This window comes from Pristiophorus japonicus, chromosome 1 (genome assembly GCF_044704955.1).
Source record: "Pristiophorus japonicus isolate sPriJap1 chromosome 1, sPriJap1.hap1, whole genome shotgun sequence".
In the NCBI taxonomy this organism is placed as follows: Eukaryota; Metazoa; Chordata; class Chondrichthyes; family Pristiophoridae; genus Pristiophorus; species Pristiophorus japonicus.
The window spans coordinates 540241275-540256795 of NC_091977.1; the positions used below are offsets into that span (position 1 = coordinate 540241275).

General features: G+C 52.4%; 1 protein-coding gene across 3 annotated transcripts in view; it reads left to right on the forward strand.

The window, feature by feature from the left end:
* Positions 1-630: 630 nt before the first annotated feature.
* The window catches only part of osbpl1a (oxysterol binding protein-like 1A), a 316457-nt gene continuing 301566 nt past the window's right edge, over positions 631-15521 (forward strand). For 2 of the 3 annotated variants that reach the window (XM_070896770.1, XM_070896784.1), the window contains exon 1: positions 11057-11138. The gene's annotated coding sequence lies outside the window, so the exon portion shown is untranslated. Of the gene's footprint in view, positions 715-11056; positions 11139-15521 lie in introns of those variants that run through there. The other variant, XM_070896777.1, reaches the window with a different exon arrangement.

Genomic DNA, 15521 nt, shown 5'->3' on the forward strand with positions numbered 1-15521 from the left:
CTCAGAAAGCAGTTTCAATTGATTTTCACAGACTACAAAAATACCAATAGCTTTCTCTTCACAGGACATATGCAAGCAGGGTTATAAATAGGCCATGTCAGGTGATGCAGTCATGTGATGTTTTCTGGCAGTATGAGATCGACTGTACTCATTTTCACACTCATGAATTATCTGGCTATTTACATTGAGGTTATTTGCATCACATGCTGAACCCACATGGAAAAATGTAAGATTGCAATAGGCACACAAGAGGCCAATATTTCAGTGCATTCAGAGTGCAAAGAAGAGGAGAATCGGTTTGATTCCAGTCTTTGGTTTGATCCCACTCCAGGGACTTGAGCACATAAATCTAGGCTGACACTCCCAGTGCAGTGCTGAGGGAGTGCTGCACTGTCGGAGGTGCCGTCTTTTGGATGAGACGTTAAACCGAGGTCCCGTCTGCTCTCTCAGGTGGATGTAAAAGATTCCATTGCACTATTTCAAAGAAGAGCAGGGGAGGTATCCCCGGTGATCTGGGACAATATTTATCCCTCAATCAACATGACAAAAAAACAGATGATCTGGTCATTATCGCATTGCTGTTTGTGGGAGCTTGCTGTGCGTAAATTGGCTGCCGTGTTTCCCACATTACAACAGTGACTGCACTCCAAAAGTACTTCATTGGCTGTAAAGTGCTTTGAGACGTCCGGTGGTCGTGAAAGGCGCTATAGAAAGGTAAGTCTTTCTATCTTTCTTTCTTTCAGCTGTCTTTGTTTCTCCCGCTGAACTGTGGTATTCAACCATAGAAACATAGAAACATAGAAAATAGGTGCAGGAGTAGGCCATTCGGCCCTTCGAGCCTGCACCGCCATTCAATGAGTTCATGGCTGAACATGTAACTTCAGTACCCCATTCCTGCTTTCTCGCCATACCTCTTGATCCCCCTAGTAGTAAGGATTACATCTAACTCCTTTTTGAATATATTTAGTGAATTGGCCTCAACAACTTTCTGTGGTAGAGAATTCCACAGGTTCACCACTCTCTGGGTGAAGAAGTTTCTCCTCATCTCGGTCCTAAATGGCTTACCCCTTATCCTTAGACTGTGACCCCTGGTTCTGGACTTCCCCAACATTGGGAACATTCTTCCCGCATCTAACCTGTCTAAACCTGTCAGAATTTTAAAGGTTTCTATGAGATCCCCTCCCATTCTTCTGAACTCCAGTGAATACAAGCCCAGTTGATCCAGTCTTTCTTGATAGGTCAGTCCCGCCCATGCGCTGCGTCAAGCAAGCCTGATTAACAAAAGCCAATCTCAGTGGGTGAGGCAGCATCTGTGGAGAGAGAAACAGAGATAGCGTTTCTGAGTCAGTGACCCTTCGTCGCAAGTTAGAGGTGCAACAGGTTTTTAAGCAAGTCCAGAGGCAGGGGAAGAGGGGAGGGGAGGAGAGAACAACAGGGAAGGTCAGTGATTGGGTGAGAGGCAAGGAGAGATTAAATGGCAAAACATTGATGGTGCAAGGCAAAAGGAGACGGGTCAGAACTGACAGAGGTGAAGTTGATTTATTGGCCCCATAATAGCAGTAGTCTCAATCCTACATCTTGCACTGATAGTTACTATTAGAATCATAGAATGATACAGCACAGAAGGAGGCCATTCGGCCCATCGACACTGGGCCCCCTCTTTGAAAGAGCTATTGTTCTAAGGACATAAGAAATAGGAACAGGAGTAGGCCATTCAGCCCCTCGAGCTTGCTCCGCCATTTAATATGATCATGACTGATCTTCGACCTCAACTCCACTTTTCTGTCCATTCACCATATCCCTCGATTCCCCTCGAGTCCAAAAATCTATCGATCTCCGCCTTGAATATACTCAACGACTGAGCCTCCACAGCCCTCTGCGGCAGAGAATTCCAAAGATTCACCACCCTCTGAGTGAAGAAATTCTTCCTCATTTCAGTCCTAAATGGCCGACCCCTTATCCTGAGACTGTGACCTCTGGTTCTAGACTCCCCAGCCCGGGGGAAACAGCCTCCCTGCATCTACCCTGTCAATCCCCCTCAGAAACTTGTACGTTTCAATAAGATTACCTCACATTCTTCAGTCCCATTCCAGGGACTTGAGCACATAGATCTAGGCTGACACTCCAGTGCAGTGCAGAGGGAGTGCCGCACTGTCGGAGGGGCAGTACTGAGGGAGCGCCGCACTGTCGGAGGGTCAGTACTGAGGGAGCGTCGCACTGTCGGAGGGGCAGTACTGAGGGAGCGCTGCACTGTCGGAGGGTCAGTACTGAGGGAGCGCTGCACTGTCGGAGGGTCAGTACTGAGGGAGCGTCGCACTGTCGGAGGGGCAGTACTGAGGGAGTGCCGCACTGTCGGAGGGTCAGTACTGAGGGAGCGCTGCACTGTCGGAGGGTCAGTACTGAGGGAGCGTCGCACTGTCGGAGGGGCAGTACTGAGGGAGCGCTGCACTGTCGGAGGGTCAGTACTGAGGGAGCGCCGCACTGTCGGAGGGGCAGTACTGAGGGAGCGCTGCACTGTCGGAGGGTCAGTACTGAGGGAGCGCCGCACTGTCGGAGAGGCAATACTGAGGGAGCGCTGCACTGTCGGAGGGTCAGTACTGAGGGAGCGCCGCACTGTCGGAGGGGCAGTACTGAGGGAGTGCCGCACTGTCGGAGGGGCAGTGCTGAGGGAGCGCTGCACTGTCGGAGGGGCAGTACTGAGGGAGTGCCGCACTGTCGGAGGGTCAGTACTGAGGGAGCGCTGCACTGTCGGAGGGTCAGTACTGAGGGAGCGTCGCACTGTCGGAGGGGCAGTACTGAGGGAGCGCTGCACTGTCGGAGGGTCAGTACTGAGGGAGCGCCGCACTGTCGGAGGGGCAGTACTGAGGGAGTGCCGCACTGTCGGAGGGGCAGTACTGAGGGAGCGCTGCACTGTCGGAGGGTCAGTACTGAGGGAGCGCCGCACTGTCGGAGAGGCAATACTGAGGGAGCGCTGCACTGTCGGAGGGTCAGTACTGAGGGAGCGCCGCACTGTCGGAGGGGCAGTACTGAGGGAGTGCCGCACTGTCGGAGGGGCAGTGCTGAGGGAGCGCTGCACTGTCGGAGGGGCAGTACTGAGGGAGCGCCGCACTGTCGGAGGGGCAGTGCTGAGGGAGCGCTGCACTGTCGGAGGGGCAGTGCTGAGGGAGTGCTGCATTGTCGGAGGGGCCGTCTTTTGGATGAGACGTTAAACCGAGGCCCCGTTTGCTCTCTCAGGTGGATGTAAAAGATCCCACGACCACTATTTCGAAGAAGAGCAGGGGAGTTATCCCCCGTGTCCTGGGCCAATATTTATCCCTCAATCAACATAACAAAAAAAGATGATCTGGTCATTATCACATTGCTGTTTGTGTGAGCTTGCTGTGCGCAAATTTGCTGCTGTGTTTCCCACATTACAACAGTGACTACACTCCAAGAGTACTTCATTGGCTGCAAAGTGCTTTGAGACATCCGGTGGTCATGAAAGACCATATAAATTCCGCCCTCCTGTGTGGCTCAGAGACGTGGACCATGTACAGTAGACACCTCAAGTCGCTGGAGAAATACCACCAACGATGCCTCCGCAAGATCCTGCAAATCCCCTGGGAGGACAGACACACCAACATTAGTGTCCTCGACCAGGCCAACAACCCCAGCATCGAAGCACTGACCACACTCGATCAGCTCCACTGGGCAGGCCACATTGTTCACATGCCAGACACGAGACTCCCAAAGCAAGCGCTCTACTCGGAACTCCTTTATGGCAAATGAGCCAAAGGTGGGCAGAGGAAACATTACAAGGACACCCTCAATGCCTCGTTGATAAAGTGCAACATCCCCACTGACACCGGGAGTCCCTGGCCAAAGACCGCCCTAAGCGGAGGAAGTGCATCCGGGAGGGCGCTGAGCACCTCGAGTCTTGTCGCCGAGAGCATGCAGAAACCAAGCGCAGGCAGCGGAAGGAGCGTGCGGCAAACCAGTCCCACCCACCCTTTCCCTCAACCACTGTCTGCCCCACCTGTGACAGAGACTGTAATTCCCATATTGGACTGTTCCGTCACCTAAGGACTCATTTTAAGAGTGGAAGCAAGTCTTCCTCGATTCCGAGGGATTGCCTATGATGGTGATATAAATGCAAATCTTTCATAGAAACATAGAAACATAGAAAATAGGTGCAGGAGCAGGCCATTCAGCCCTTCTAGCCTGCACCGCCATTCAATGAGTTCATGGCTGAACATTCAACTTCAGTACCCCCTTCCTGCTTTCTCGCCATACCCCTTGATCCCCCGAGTAGTAAGGACTTCATCTAACTCCCTTTTGAATATATTTAGTGAATTGGCCTCAACTACTTTCTGTGGTAGAGAATTCCACAGGTTCACCTCTCTCTGGGTGAAGAAGTTTTTCCTCATCTCGGTCCTAAATGGCTTAGAAACATAGACATAGAAACATAGAAAATAGGTGCAGGAGTAGGCCATTCGGCCCTTCTAGCCTGCACCGCCATTCAATGAGTTCATGGCTGAACATTCAACTTCAGTACCCCATTCCTGCTTTCTCGCCATACCCCTTGATCCCCCTAGTAGTAAGGACCTCATCTAACTCCTTTTTGAATATATTTAGTGAATATATTTACCCCTTATCCTTAGACTGTGACCTCCAGAGAGTATCGGCCCAATCTACTCAATCTCTGCTCATAGCACAACCCTCTCATCCCAAGAATCAATCGATTGAACTTTCATTTCATCACCTCTAAGGCAAGTATATCCTTCCTTTATTCCTCTGAAGAAATGATGCTGTTTTTCCACATTCATTCTTGTTGCAGTAACGTCTATGAGGATAACCCATCATGCACACTGATTATATTTAAGGTATGTTTTGCTGACTGACTGTTCCCGGGGCAAACGTCACTGCCCCGCCGCCGTTACCGCCTCGAAATGAGCAAAGCTGAAAATCCAGCCCATAATAGAAATTTGCAGCGCAGGAGGAGGCCATTCCGGCCCAGCGTGTCCGCGCCGGCCGACAAAGACCGCACGGCCCTCGGTCAGCAGCCCTGAAGGTTACATATAAACCAATGAACAATGGCGGAAAGGTAAAGAGCACCCGGCCCAACCAGTCCGCCCCACACAACTGCGACACCCCTTACACTGAAACATTCTACACTCCACCCCAACCGGAGCCATGTGATCTCCCGGGAGAGGCAAAAACCAGAAAAAATCCCAGGCCAAATGGGGAAAAAAATCTGGGAAAATTCCTCTCTGACCCATCCAGGTGATCGAAACTAGTCCTGGAGATCACCCTGGCCGTATTCTATTCCCTGCAGTACTTACCATTATATCTGCGCCGTCCATCAAAAGGTCATCCAGTCTAATCCCAATTACCAGCTCTAGGTCCGTAACCCTGCAGGTTACTGCACTTTAAGTGCCCATCAAACCATCTCTTAAAAGTGGTGAGGGTTTCTGCATCCACCACTCTTCCAGGCAGCGAGTTCCAGATCCCCACAAACCTCTGCGTAAAGAAGCCCCCCCTCAAATCCCCTCTAAACCTTCCCCCAACCACCTTAAAACTATGACCCCGCGTTATAGACCCTTCTACCAATGGAAGTAGGCTCTTACTATCCACTATGTCCAGGCCCCTCAATATTTTGTACACCTCAATGAGGGCTCCTCTCAACCTCCTCTGTTCCAATGAGAACAAACCCAGCCTATCCAATCTGTTCTCATAACTAAGATTCTCCATTCCAGGCAGCATCCTAGTAAATCTCCTCTGCACTCTCTCTAGTGCAATCACATTCTTTTATAATACGGCGACCAGATCTGCACGCAGTAGTCCAGCTGTGGCCTAACCAAAGTATTATCCAATTTATGTATAACCTCTCTGCTTTTATATTGTATGCCTCGGCCAATAAAGGCAAGCATTCCGTATGCCTTCTTAACCACCTGATCCACCTGGCCTGCTACTTTCAGGAATCTGTGGACAAGCATAGAAACATAGAAACATAGAAAATAGGTGCAGGAGTAGGCCATTCGGCCCTTCTAGTCTGCACCGCCATTCAATGAGTTCATAGCTGAACATGCAACTTCAGTACCCCATTCCTGCTTTCTCACCATACCCCTTGATCCCCCTAGTAGTAAGGACTTCATCTAACTCCTTTTTGAATATATTTAGTGAATTGGCCTCAACAACTTTCTGTGGTAGAGAATTCCACAGGTTCACCACTCTCTGAGTGAAGAAGTTTCTCCTCATCTCGGTCCTAAATGGCTTACCCCTTATCCTTAGACTGTGTCCCCTGGTTCTGGACTTCCCCAACATCGGGAACATTCTTCCCGCATCTAACCTGTCGAGTCCCGTCAGAATCTTATATGTTTCTATGAGATCCCCTCTCATCCTTATAAACTCCAGTGTATAAATCCCAGTTGATCCAGTCTCTCCTCATATGTCAGTCCTGCCATCCCTGGAATCAGTCTGGTGAACTTCGCTGCACTCCCTCAATAGCAAGAACGTCCTTCCTCAGATTAGGAGACCAAAACTGAACACAATATTCTAGGTGAGGTTCACCAAGGCCCTGTACAACTGCAGTAAGACTTCTCTGCTCCTATACTCAAATCCCCCAGCTATGAGGGCCAACATACCATTTGCCTGCTGTACCTGCATGAACAATGAACAATGAACAATGCCGGAAAGATAAAGAGCACCCGGCCCAACCAGTCCGCCCCACACAACTGCGACACACCTTACACTGAAACATTCTACACTCCACCCCAACCGGAGCCATGTCATCTCCTGGGAGAGGGAAAAACCAGATAAAAACCCAGGCCAATTGGGATTTAGGACGCAGGGCAGCAGAGTTTTGGATGAGCTCAAGGGAAATTTAATCTCCAACCTTCAATCATTCAAAACCAGTTCCAGCTCCCTCTTGAAGGCAGAGAGTCAGTGCCCGTCACATCAGCCAGCAACATATTCAGGATCTCACTGCTCTCTGGAGAAAGAATCACCACCAAACATCCAGTCTATTCCCACTCTTACACAACTTAAACTTGTCTGCCCTGCTCTTCCCCGATCTAATAATGGAATAATCTATCGATGGGGGCACCAACCAGCCCTTTCATTACTCTACAGACTTTGACCAGGTGATAAGAACATAAGAAATAGGAGCAGGAGTCGGCCATATGGCCCCTCGAGCCGCTCCGCCATTTAATACGATCGTGGCTGATCCAATCATGGACTCAGCTCCACTTCCCCGCCCGCTCCCCAGAACCCTTATTCCCTTATCGGTTAAGAAACTGTCTATCTCTGTCTTAAATTTATTCAATGACCCAGCTTCCACAGCTCTTTGAGGCAGCGAATTCCACAAATTTACAACCCTCTGAGAGAAGAAATTCCTCCTCATCTCAGTTTTAAATGGGCGGCCCCTTATTCTAAGATTATGCCCCCTAGTTCTAGTCTCCCCCATCAGTGGAAACATCCTCTCTGCATCCACCTTGTCAAGCCCCCTCATAATCTTATACGTTTCGATAAGATCACCTCTCATTCTTCTGAATTCCAATGAGGAGAGGCCCAACCTACTCAACCTTTCCTCATAAGTCAACCCCCTCATCCCCGGAATCAACCTTCTCTTAACTGCTCCTTTCGTAAATATGAAAAGCCAAAACTGCACGCAGTATTCCAGGTGTGGCCTCACCAATACCCTGTTTCACTGTAGCAAGATTTCCCTGCTTTTGTACTCCATCCCCTTTGCAATAAAGACCAAGATTCCATTGGCCTTCCTGATCACCTCCAAGTCTAATAATGTAAATAGACCAAGGTCCGTGAGCTCATCATGAAGTAAAGAATCATTCTCGCAGCTCACCTCTGGACCATTTACCAAATCGTTACACAGTATTGCCAACCAATGTTCCCTCTCATTTGTGCGCTGTTTTTGCATTGTGAAGCTGACAAGTGTTCTGCTCGGGACCGCCGGAGCGCAGCATGGCCGGGCAGCTTAACGGGAAACTGCTGTCAACTCTCGCAAACTTATAGCCACGATTTCTGAGTCAAATGAAGCCTCACTCATGATCTCGCGACTCAACACTGAAATCTCGCGTTGGTGGGTTCTAAGCTTGCAGTAATTTCTCACTGGGCAGGGAGTGACGCAGTGAGGCCAAGCGGGGAGTGACACCGGGTGGGGAGTGAGGGAGTGACACCGGGCGGGTAGTGAGGGAGTGACACCGGGCGGGGAGTGAGGGAGTGACACCGGGCGGGGAGTGAGGGAGTGACACCGGGCGGGGAGTGAGGGAGTGACACCGGGCGGGGAGTGAGGGAGTGACACCGGGCGGGGAGTGAGGGAGTGACACCGGGCGGGGAGTGAGGGAGTGACACCGGGCGGGGAGTGACACCGGGCGGGGAGTGAGGGAGTGACACCGGGCGGGGAGTGAGGGAGTGACACCGGGCGGAGAGTGAGGGAGTGACACCGGGCGGGGAGTGAGGGAGTGACACCGGGCGGGGAGTGAGGGAGTGACACCGGGCGGGGAGTGACACCGGGTGGGGAGTGAGGGAGTGACACCGGGCGGGGAGTGAGGGAGTGACACCGGGCGGGGAGTGAGGGAGTGACACCGGGCGGGGAGTGAGGGAGTGACACCGGGCGGGGAGTGAGGGAGTGACACCGGGCGGGGAGTGAGGGAGTGACACCGGGCGGGGAGTGAGGGAGTGACACCGGGCGGGGAGTGAGGGAGTGACACCAGGCGGGGAATGACACTGGGCGGTGAGTGAGGGAGTGACACCGGGCGGGGAGTGAGGGAGTGACACCGGGCGGGGAGTGAGGGAGTGACACCGGGCGGGGAAATGACACTGGGCGGGGAGTGAGGGAGTGACACCGGGCGGGGAGTGAGGGAGTGACACCGGGCAGGGAGTGACACCGGGCGGGGAGTGAGGGAGTGACACCAGGCGGGGAGTGATGGAGTGACACCGGGCGGGGAGTGAGGGAGTGACACCAGGCGGGGAATGACACTGGGCGGTGAGTGAGGGAGTGACACCGGGCGGGGAGTGAGGGAGTGACACCGGGCGGGGAGTGAGGGAGTGACACCGGGCGGGGAGTGAGGGAGTGACACCAGGCGGGGAATGACACTGGGCGGTGAGTGAGGGAGTGACACCGGGCGGGGAGTGATGGAGTGACACCGGGCGGGGAGTGACACTGGGCGGGGAGTGAGGGAGTGACACCGGGCGGGGAGTGATGGAGTGACACCGGGCGGGGAGTGAGGGAGTGACACCGGGCGGAGAGTGAGGGAGTGACACCGGGCGGGGAATGACACCGGGCGGGGAGTGAGGGAGTGACACCGGGCGGGGAGTGAGGGAGTGACACCGGGCGGGGAATGACACCGGGCGGGGAGTGAGGGAGTGACACTGGGCAGGGAGTGATGGAGTGACACCGGGCGGGGAGTGAGGGAGTGACACCGGGCAGGGAGTGAGGGAGTGACACCGGGCGGAGAGTGAGGGAGTGACACCGGGCGGGGAATGACACCGGGCGGGGAGTGAGGGAGTGACACCGGGCGGGGAGTGAGGGAGTGACACCGGGCGGGGAGTGAGGGAGTGACACTGGGCGGGGAGTGATGGAGTGACACCGGGCGGGGAGTGAGGGAGTGACACCGGGCGGGGAGTGAGGGAGTGACACCGGGCAGGGAGTGAGGGAGTGACACCGGGCGGGGAGTGAGGGAGTGACACCGGGTGGGGAGTGAGGGAATGACACCGGGCGGGGAGTGAGGGAGTGACACCGGGCGGGGAGTGAGGGAGTGACACCGGGCGGGGAGTGAGGGAGTGACACCGGGTGGGGAATGACACTGGGCGGGGAGTGAGGGAGTGACACCGGGCGGGGAGTGAGGGAGTGACACCGGGCGGGGAATGACACCGGGCGGGGAGTGAGGGAGTGACACCGGGCGGGGAATGACACCGGGCGGGGAGTGAGGGAGTGACACCGGGCGGGGAGTGAGGGAGTGACACCGGGCGGGGAATGACACCGGGCGGGGAGTGAGGGAGTGACACCGGGCGGGGAATGACACCGGGCGGGGAGTGAGGGAGTGACACCGGGCGGGGAATGACACCGGGCGGGGAGTGAGGGAGTGACACCGGGCGGGGAGTGAGGGAGTGACACCGGGCGGGGAGTGAGGGAGTGACACCGGGCGGGGAGTGAGGGAGTGACACCGGGCGGGGAGTGAGGGAGTGACACCGGGCGGGGAGTGAGGGAGTGACACCGGGCGGGGAGTGAGGGAGTGACACCGGGCGGGGAAATGACACTGGGCGGGGAGTGAGGGAGTGACACTGGGCAGGGAGTGATGGGGGGGCGGGGAGTGAGGGAGTGACACCGGGCAGGGAGTGATGGGGGGCGGGGAGTGAGGGAGTGAGGGAGTGACACCGGGCGGGGAGTGAGGGAGTGACACCAGGCGGGGAGTGAGGGAGTGACTCCAGGCTGGGAGTGACCAAAGTCAGCAGTGTGCTGATAACAGGTTGGGTTTCCTTTTGAAGTATTTAGTAAAGCATTTTCAGATGCAGTAATAAAGTTGTACAGAGGTGACCTGTTGGATTAAATAAAGCCGTTGGTTTATAAACCAACTCTCAACCGATACTGGTTTATGTTTGGAAGAAAATAGCAACTCATGATGTCTCGACCAAATCTCATGATTTATAAGAACTTGTCTCATGATTTATGAGTGGGGTTATCATTACTGCCATTAATAAATCAATATTTAATTCCTCGACAATCCTGGAGGGCTGGGATAAATCCGCTGCAGGTAGATTTTACTTTCACAATTTGTGAATAAATATTGATAATTAACAATTCGAAACGCAACACATCCTGTGCAACAACTGGCTTGCACACTGCGTGGGGGTTTTCTCTGTACGCCACGATTGTGGGTCGTTCTAATAAACAAGAAGCAAGTTATTTGCTGCTGCCTTTGCACACAGACTGGGGCTGTGTGCTGGTCTGGCGGCACCCGCGATTTGTCCTCTGCCGGTCACGGTGCTGCCTGGCCGGGCGGGGGACCTCCCCGGGAATCCCGGGCCGATACATTTATTGGCTACATTGGATTGTTACACTGCCGTGACGCGCTGCCCGGGCAACATTCCATTGGGAGCCGGGCCCCCGGCAGGTTGTCCCGGGCACTGCGCTGCAGCAGGTAAAGCAGACACGGGCTGTGATATGTCTGTACCATAACTTTTACAACCATTGCAGGAGTCAATCCGAATTGCTTTTCTTTTCTGCTGCACAAAGCAGCCGCTCTGATGCAAGAACTTAGAAGCTGGCAAGAGAGAGACAGAGAGAGTGTCACAACAAAGCTGTCTCTTTTTTGGGCTTCTAAACTTTATATTGAAGTTTTATTTGCTGTCTTGCTTGCAGACGAGAGGTATTGTTGGTGTGAGTGGCCCCGTTGTGAAAGAGCGTGTTCCAGGCCCGCTCTTGTTGCATTAAGGCTGTTTATTTGTGCTGTAGAGGAAGAGCTTGTTCACAAGCTTGGATTTCAAAGAGTTACATTTATATAGCGCCTTTTGCAGCCTCAGGACGTTCCAAAGCGCTTTACAGCCAATGAAGTACTCTTGGAGTGTAGTCACTGTTGTAATGTGGGAAACGTGCCAGCCAATTTGCGCACAGCAAGCTCCCACAAACAGAAATGTGATAATGAGCAGATAATCTGTTTTAGTGATGTTGGGTGAGGGATAAATATTGGCTCAGGACAGCATATTCAAAATAGTGCCGTGGCATATTTTATGTCCACCTGAGAGGGCAGACGGGACCTCGGTTTAATGCCTCATCCGAAAGATGGCCCCTCCGACGGTGCGGCACTCACTCAGTACTGCACTGGGAGTGTCACCCTAGATTTTTGTGTTCCAGTCTCTGGAGTGGGACTTGAACCCACGACCTTCTGACTCGTATGGAGCAAATCAAACGTCAATATCCAAGACAGATATCCAGGCCCAAGCTCCCGGTGTAACTGCGTGGATACCCTGTAGGCTGCCTGCGAATTCCCTCCGAGGGCAGTGCTCGATGATGTGCTCCAGGGTCTGATTAGGAGCTCCACAGTCGCCCGATGGGGACGCTTTAATCTTCCACCTATGGAGAAGGTGGCAGCATCGACCGTGACCGGTTGTGAGGCGGTCGATGGTAGTCTACTGTTTGCGAGGAAGGTTTGAACCTTCAGGTTGTACTGTGGGCTCCTCGATGAGGAATCCATTCCGTGTGTCGCCGTTCTTCCGAGCATTTCGCCGTCGGTCATCGAGGCTGAGGGGAGATCGCTGAAGGGCTTTGGCGAGGGTCCAAAATGGCCGCCTAGACTTGAGACGGGTTTGGTGGTAGGTTGTTCAAGTCGGCCTGGATCGGCGTGTCTTTGCTGTTGTAGCGGTTGTATTCTCTGGAGACGGCATATTCGCGGCGTAGGTGGTGGTGGTGCGATGTTTGCAAGCACGGGCAGCCATGATGTTGGTGTCGATAAAAGCGTACAGATGATAATTCTCAGAGTAGAATTCAGCCGGACATCAGCGGATTTGCCATGCGGTCTGGATAGCCATGCCGGAGAGCAGTATTCCGCTGTAGAGTACACCAGGGCGAGGTGCTGCCATACCGAGGGTTTGAGCGTCTGCTTCCCCATATGGATCCGGCAAGTGTCTGGATCAAGTTGACCCGACTCTTTAGTTTCATTCCAAGGTTCTGGAGATGTTGTCGATATGACAGGGTGCGATCGAGTGTGACTCCTAAATAGGAGGGTTTTTTGGCATGGTTTACCTCTAGGCCGCAAAAGGAGACTTTCAAAGCTGGGTTTGCTTGATGGGCGTTGAGGTGGAATGTTGAGGTGACGGTCTTTGGCGGGTTTGGCCGGAGTCGCCATTGGCGGATGTACGTTCCCATCCTCTGTAAATCACTGGTCAGGGCCTCCTCGGTGAGGGACAGATTCATGCTTTGCACTGCCGAGGCAATGTCATCAGCGTATACGAACTTGTGGGACCCTGTTTTGGGTCGATCACTGGTAAATTGGCCGAGAAATTCCGGCCTCCCCGGGTCTGTACGTAAGAACATAAGAAATAGGAGCAGGAGTAGGCCATACGGCCCCTCGAGCCTGCTCTGCCATTTAATACGATCATGGCTGATCTGATCATGGTTCAGCTCCACTTCCCTGCCCGCTCCCCATAACCCCTTATTCCCTTATCGGTTAAGAAACTGTCTATCTCTGTCTTAAATATATTCAATGTCCCAGCTTCCACAGCTCTCTGAGGCAGTGAATTCCACAGATTTACAACCCTCTGAGAGAAGAAATTTCTCCTCATCTTAGTTTAAATGGGCGGCCCCTTATTCTAAGATTATGCCCCCTAGTTCTAGTCTCCCCCATCAGTGGAAACATCCTCTCTGCATCCACCTTGTCAAGCCCCCTCATAATCTTATACGTTTCGACAAGATCACCTCTCATTCTTCTGAATTCCAATGAGTAGAGGCCCAACCTACTCAACCTTTCCTCATAAGTCAACCTCTTCATCTCCGGAATCAACCTTGTGAACCTTCTCTGAACTGCCTCCAAAGCAAGTATATCCTTTTGTAAATATGGAAACCAAAACTGCACGCAGTATTCCAGATGCCTCACCAAGACCCTGTATAGCTGTAGCAAGACTTCCCTGCTTTTATACTCCATCCCCTTTGCAATAAAAGCCAAGATTTCATTGGCCTTCCTGATCACTTGCTGTACCTGCATACTAACCTTTTGTGTTTCATGCGCAAATGCCCCCAGGTCCCGCTGTACTGCAGCACTTTGCAATCTTTCTCCATTTAAATAATAACTTGCTCTTTGATTTTTTTTTTCTGCCCAAGTGCATGACCTTACACTTTCCAACATTATACTCCATCTGCCAAATGTTTGCCCACTCACTTAGCCTGTATGTCCTGTTGCTGATTTTCTGTGTTCTCCTCACACTTTACGGGGTGTGTACGGACCCGAGACGGCATCGGAAGAGCTGGTTATCAGCGCACAATGCGCATGCGCTGAAAACCGGCTATTCCGATCAGATCCTCTGCATCTCGGGAGCGAGGACATTTGTACGGGCAAGATTGTGGGATTTACCCATATCTTGCCCGGCAAAATGTCCTCAAAACTCTTGCGCCTGATAAAAGCAGACACATAGCCGACTGTTACAGGTGGAGGAGTCTTAAAACACACACACAACATAAAAAATATTAAAAATACATGTTTTGCTTTTAAAAACCCTGCTCACTACGTTCAATTTATTTTAAACCATAATTAAAAAAAAATTTTTTTTAAACTCGGAAATGTTTTTTCCCTGTAAGATATTTATTAACTAAATTTGAATGAATTTTAATTATGTGAGGTGTGGTTTTTAAAAATGTTTTTAATTGGTGCTATTGTGTTTGTTTTTTTTTCTCAATTAATAGCACTGAGAACTGGTAGAGTCGGAGCTCCCATTGCTATTAACTGAGAAATACTGTACCTGATTGGTTGAGCAGTCACACGTGACTGCACCATCTCCCTGGGAACCTGGAGGACGGGAGCGCGCTCTGCAGCGTGGGAAGAGAAGGCCTCCCCACCACAATCCCACGCTCCCCCCGGACCACCTGGTACTTGCGGAAAGGATCTCATAGAAACGTTTAAAATTCTGACAGGTTTAGACAGGTTAGATGCAGGAAGAATGTTCCCGATGTTGGGGAAGTCCAGAACCAGGGGTCACAGTCTGAGGATAAGGGGTAAGCCATTTAGGACCGAGATGAGGAGAAACTTCTTCACCCAGAGAGTGGTGAACCTGTGGAATTCTCTACCACAGGAAGTTGTTGAGGCCAATTCACTAAATATATTCAAAAAGGAGTTAGATGTAGTCCTTACTACTAGGGGGATCAAGGGGTATGGCGAGAAAGCAGGAATGGGGTACTGAAGTTGCATGTTCAGCCATGAACTCATTGAATGGCGGTGCAGGCTCAAAGAGCCGAATGGCCTACTCCTGCACCTTTTTTCTATGTTTCCATGTTTCAGGTCGGAGGCAATTGCCCGCGGGAAGCCTCCGGTCGAAATTTCAGGGCCATTGAATAAGACGGATGCCAGGACAGAACCCTGTGGGAGTCTGTTGTTCAGTGTCCTATATCTGCGCTTCTGGGTGCCAGAGTACACACGGAAGCGCCGGTTGCTCAGCATGGAGTTGAGGAGATGGATCGTTGCTCTGCAGGGTAAAATGGTGGAGAGTTTGAAAAGCAATCCGTGCTTCCATACTGTGCCATACGCCGCTGACCGGTCCACGAGTGCCACGCGGTCTTGAGCCGGCGCTGGAAGCCTGCTTCGATGTGCGTTGTTAAAGCTACCACTTGGTCGCAGCAGTTACGCACTCTCCGGAAGCCCGTTTGCTCCTTAGGAACGGTTGGCTCGATGACGGGGGGGCCCTAGTGTGTGGAGCAGTAGCCTCTCCAGCACTTTATAACTCGGGCTGTAGCTGGAGGCTTCATAAGCATTCCTCCCCCTGCTTCAGGAGGGCAATTAATTTAGTCTCCCTCCAAGTGGTGGAATTTTACCAGTTGC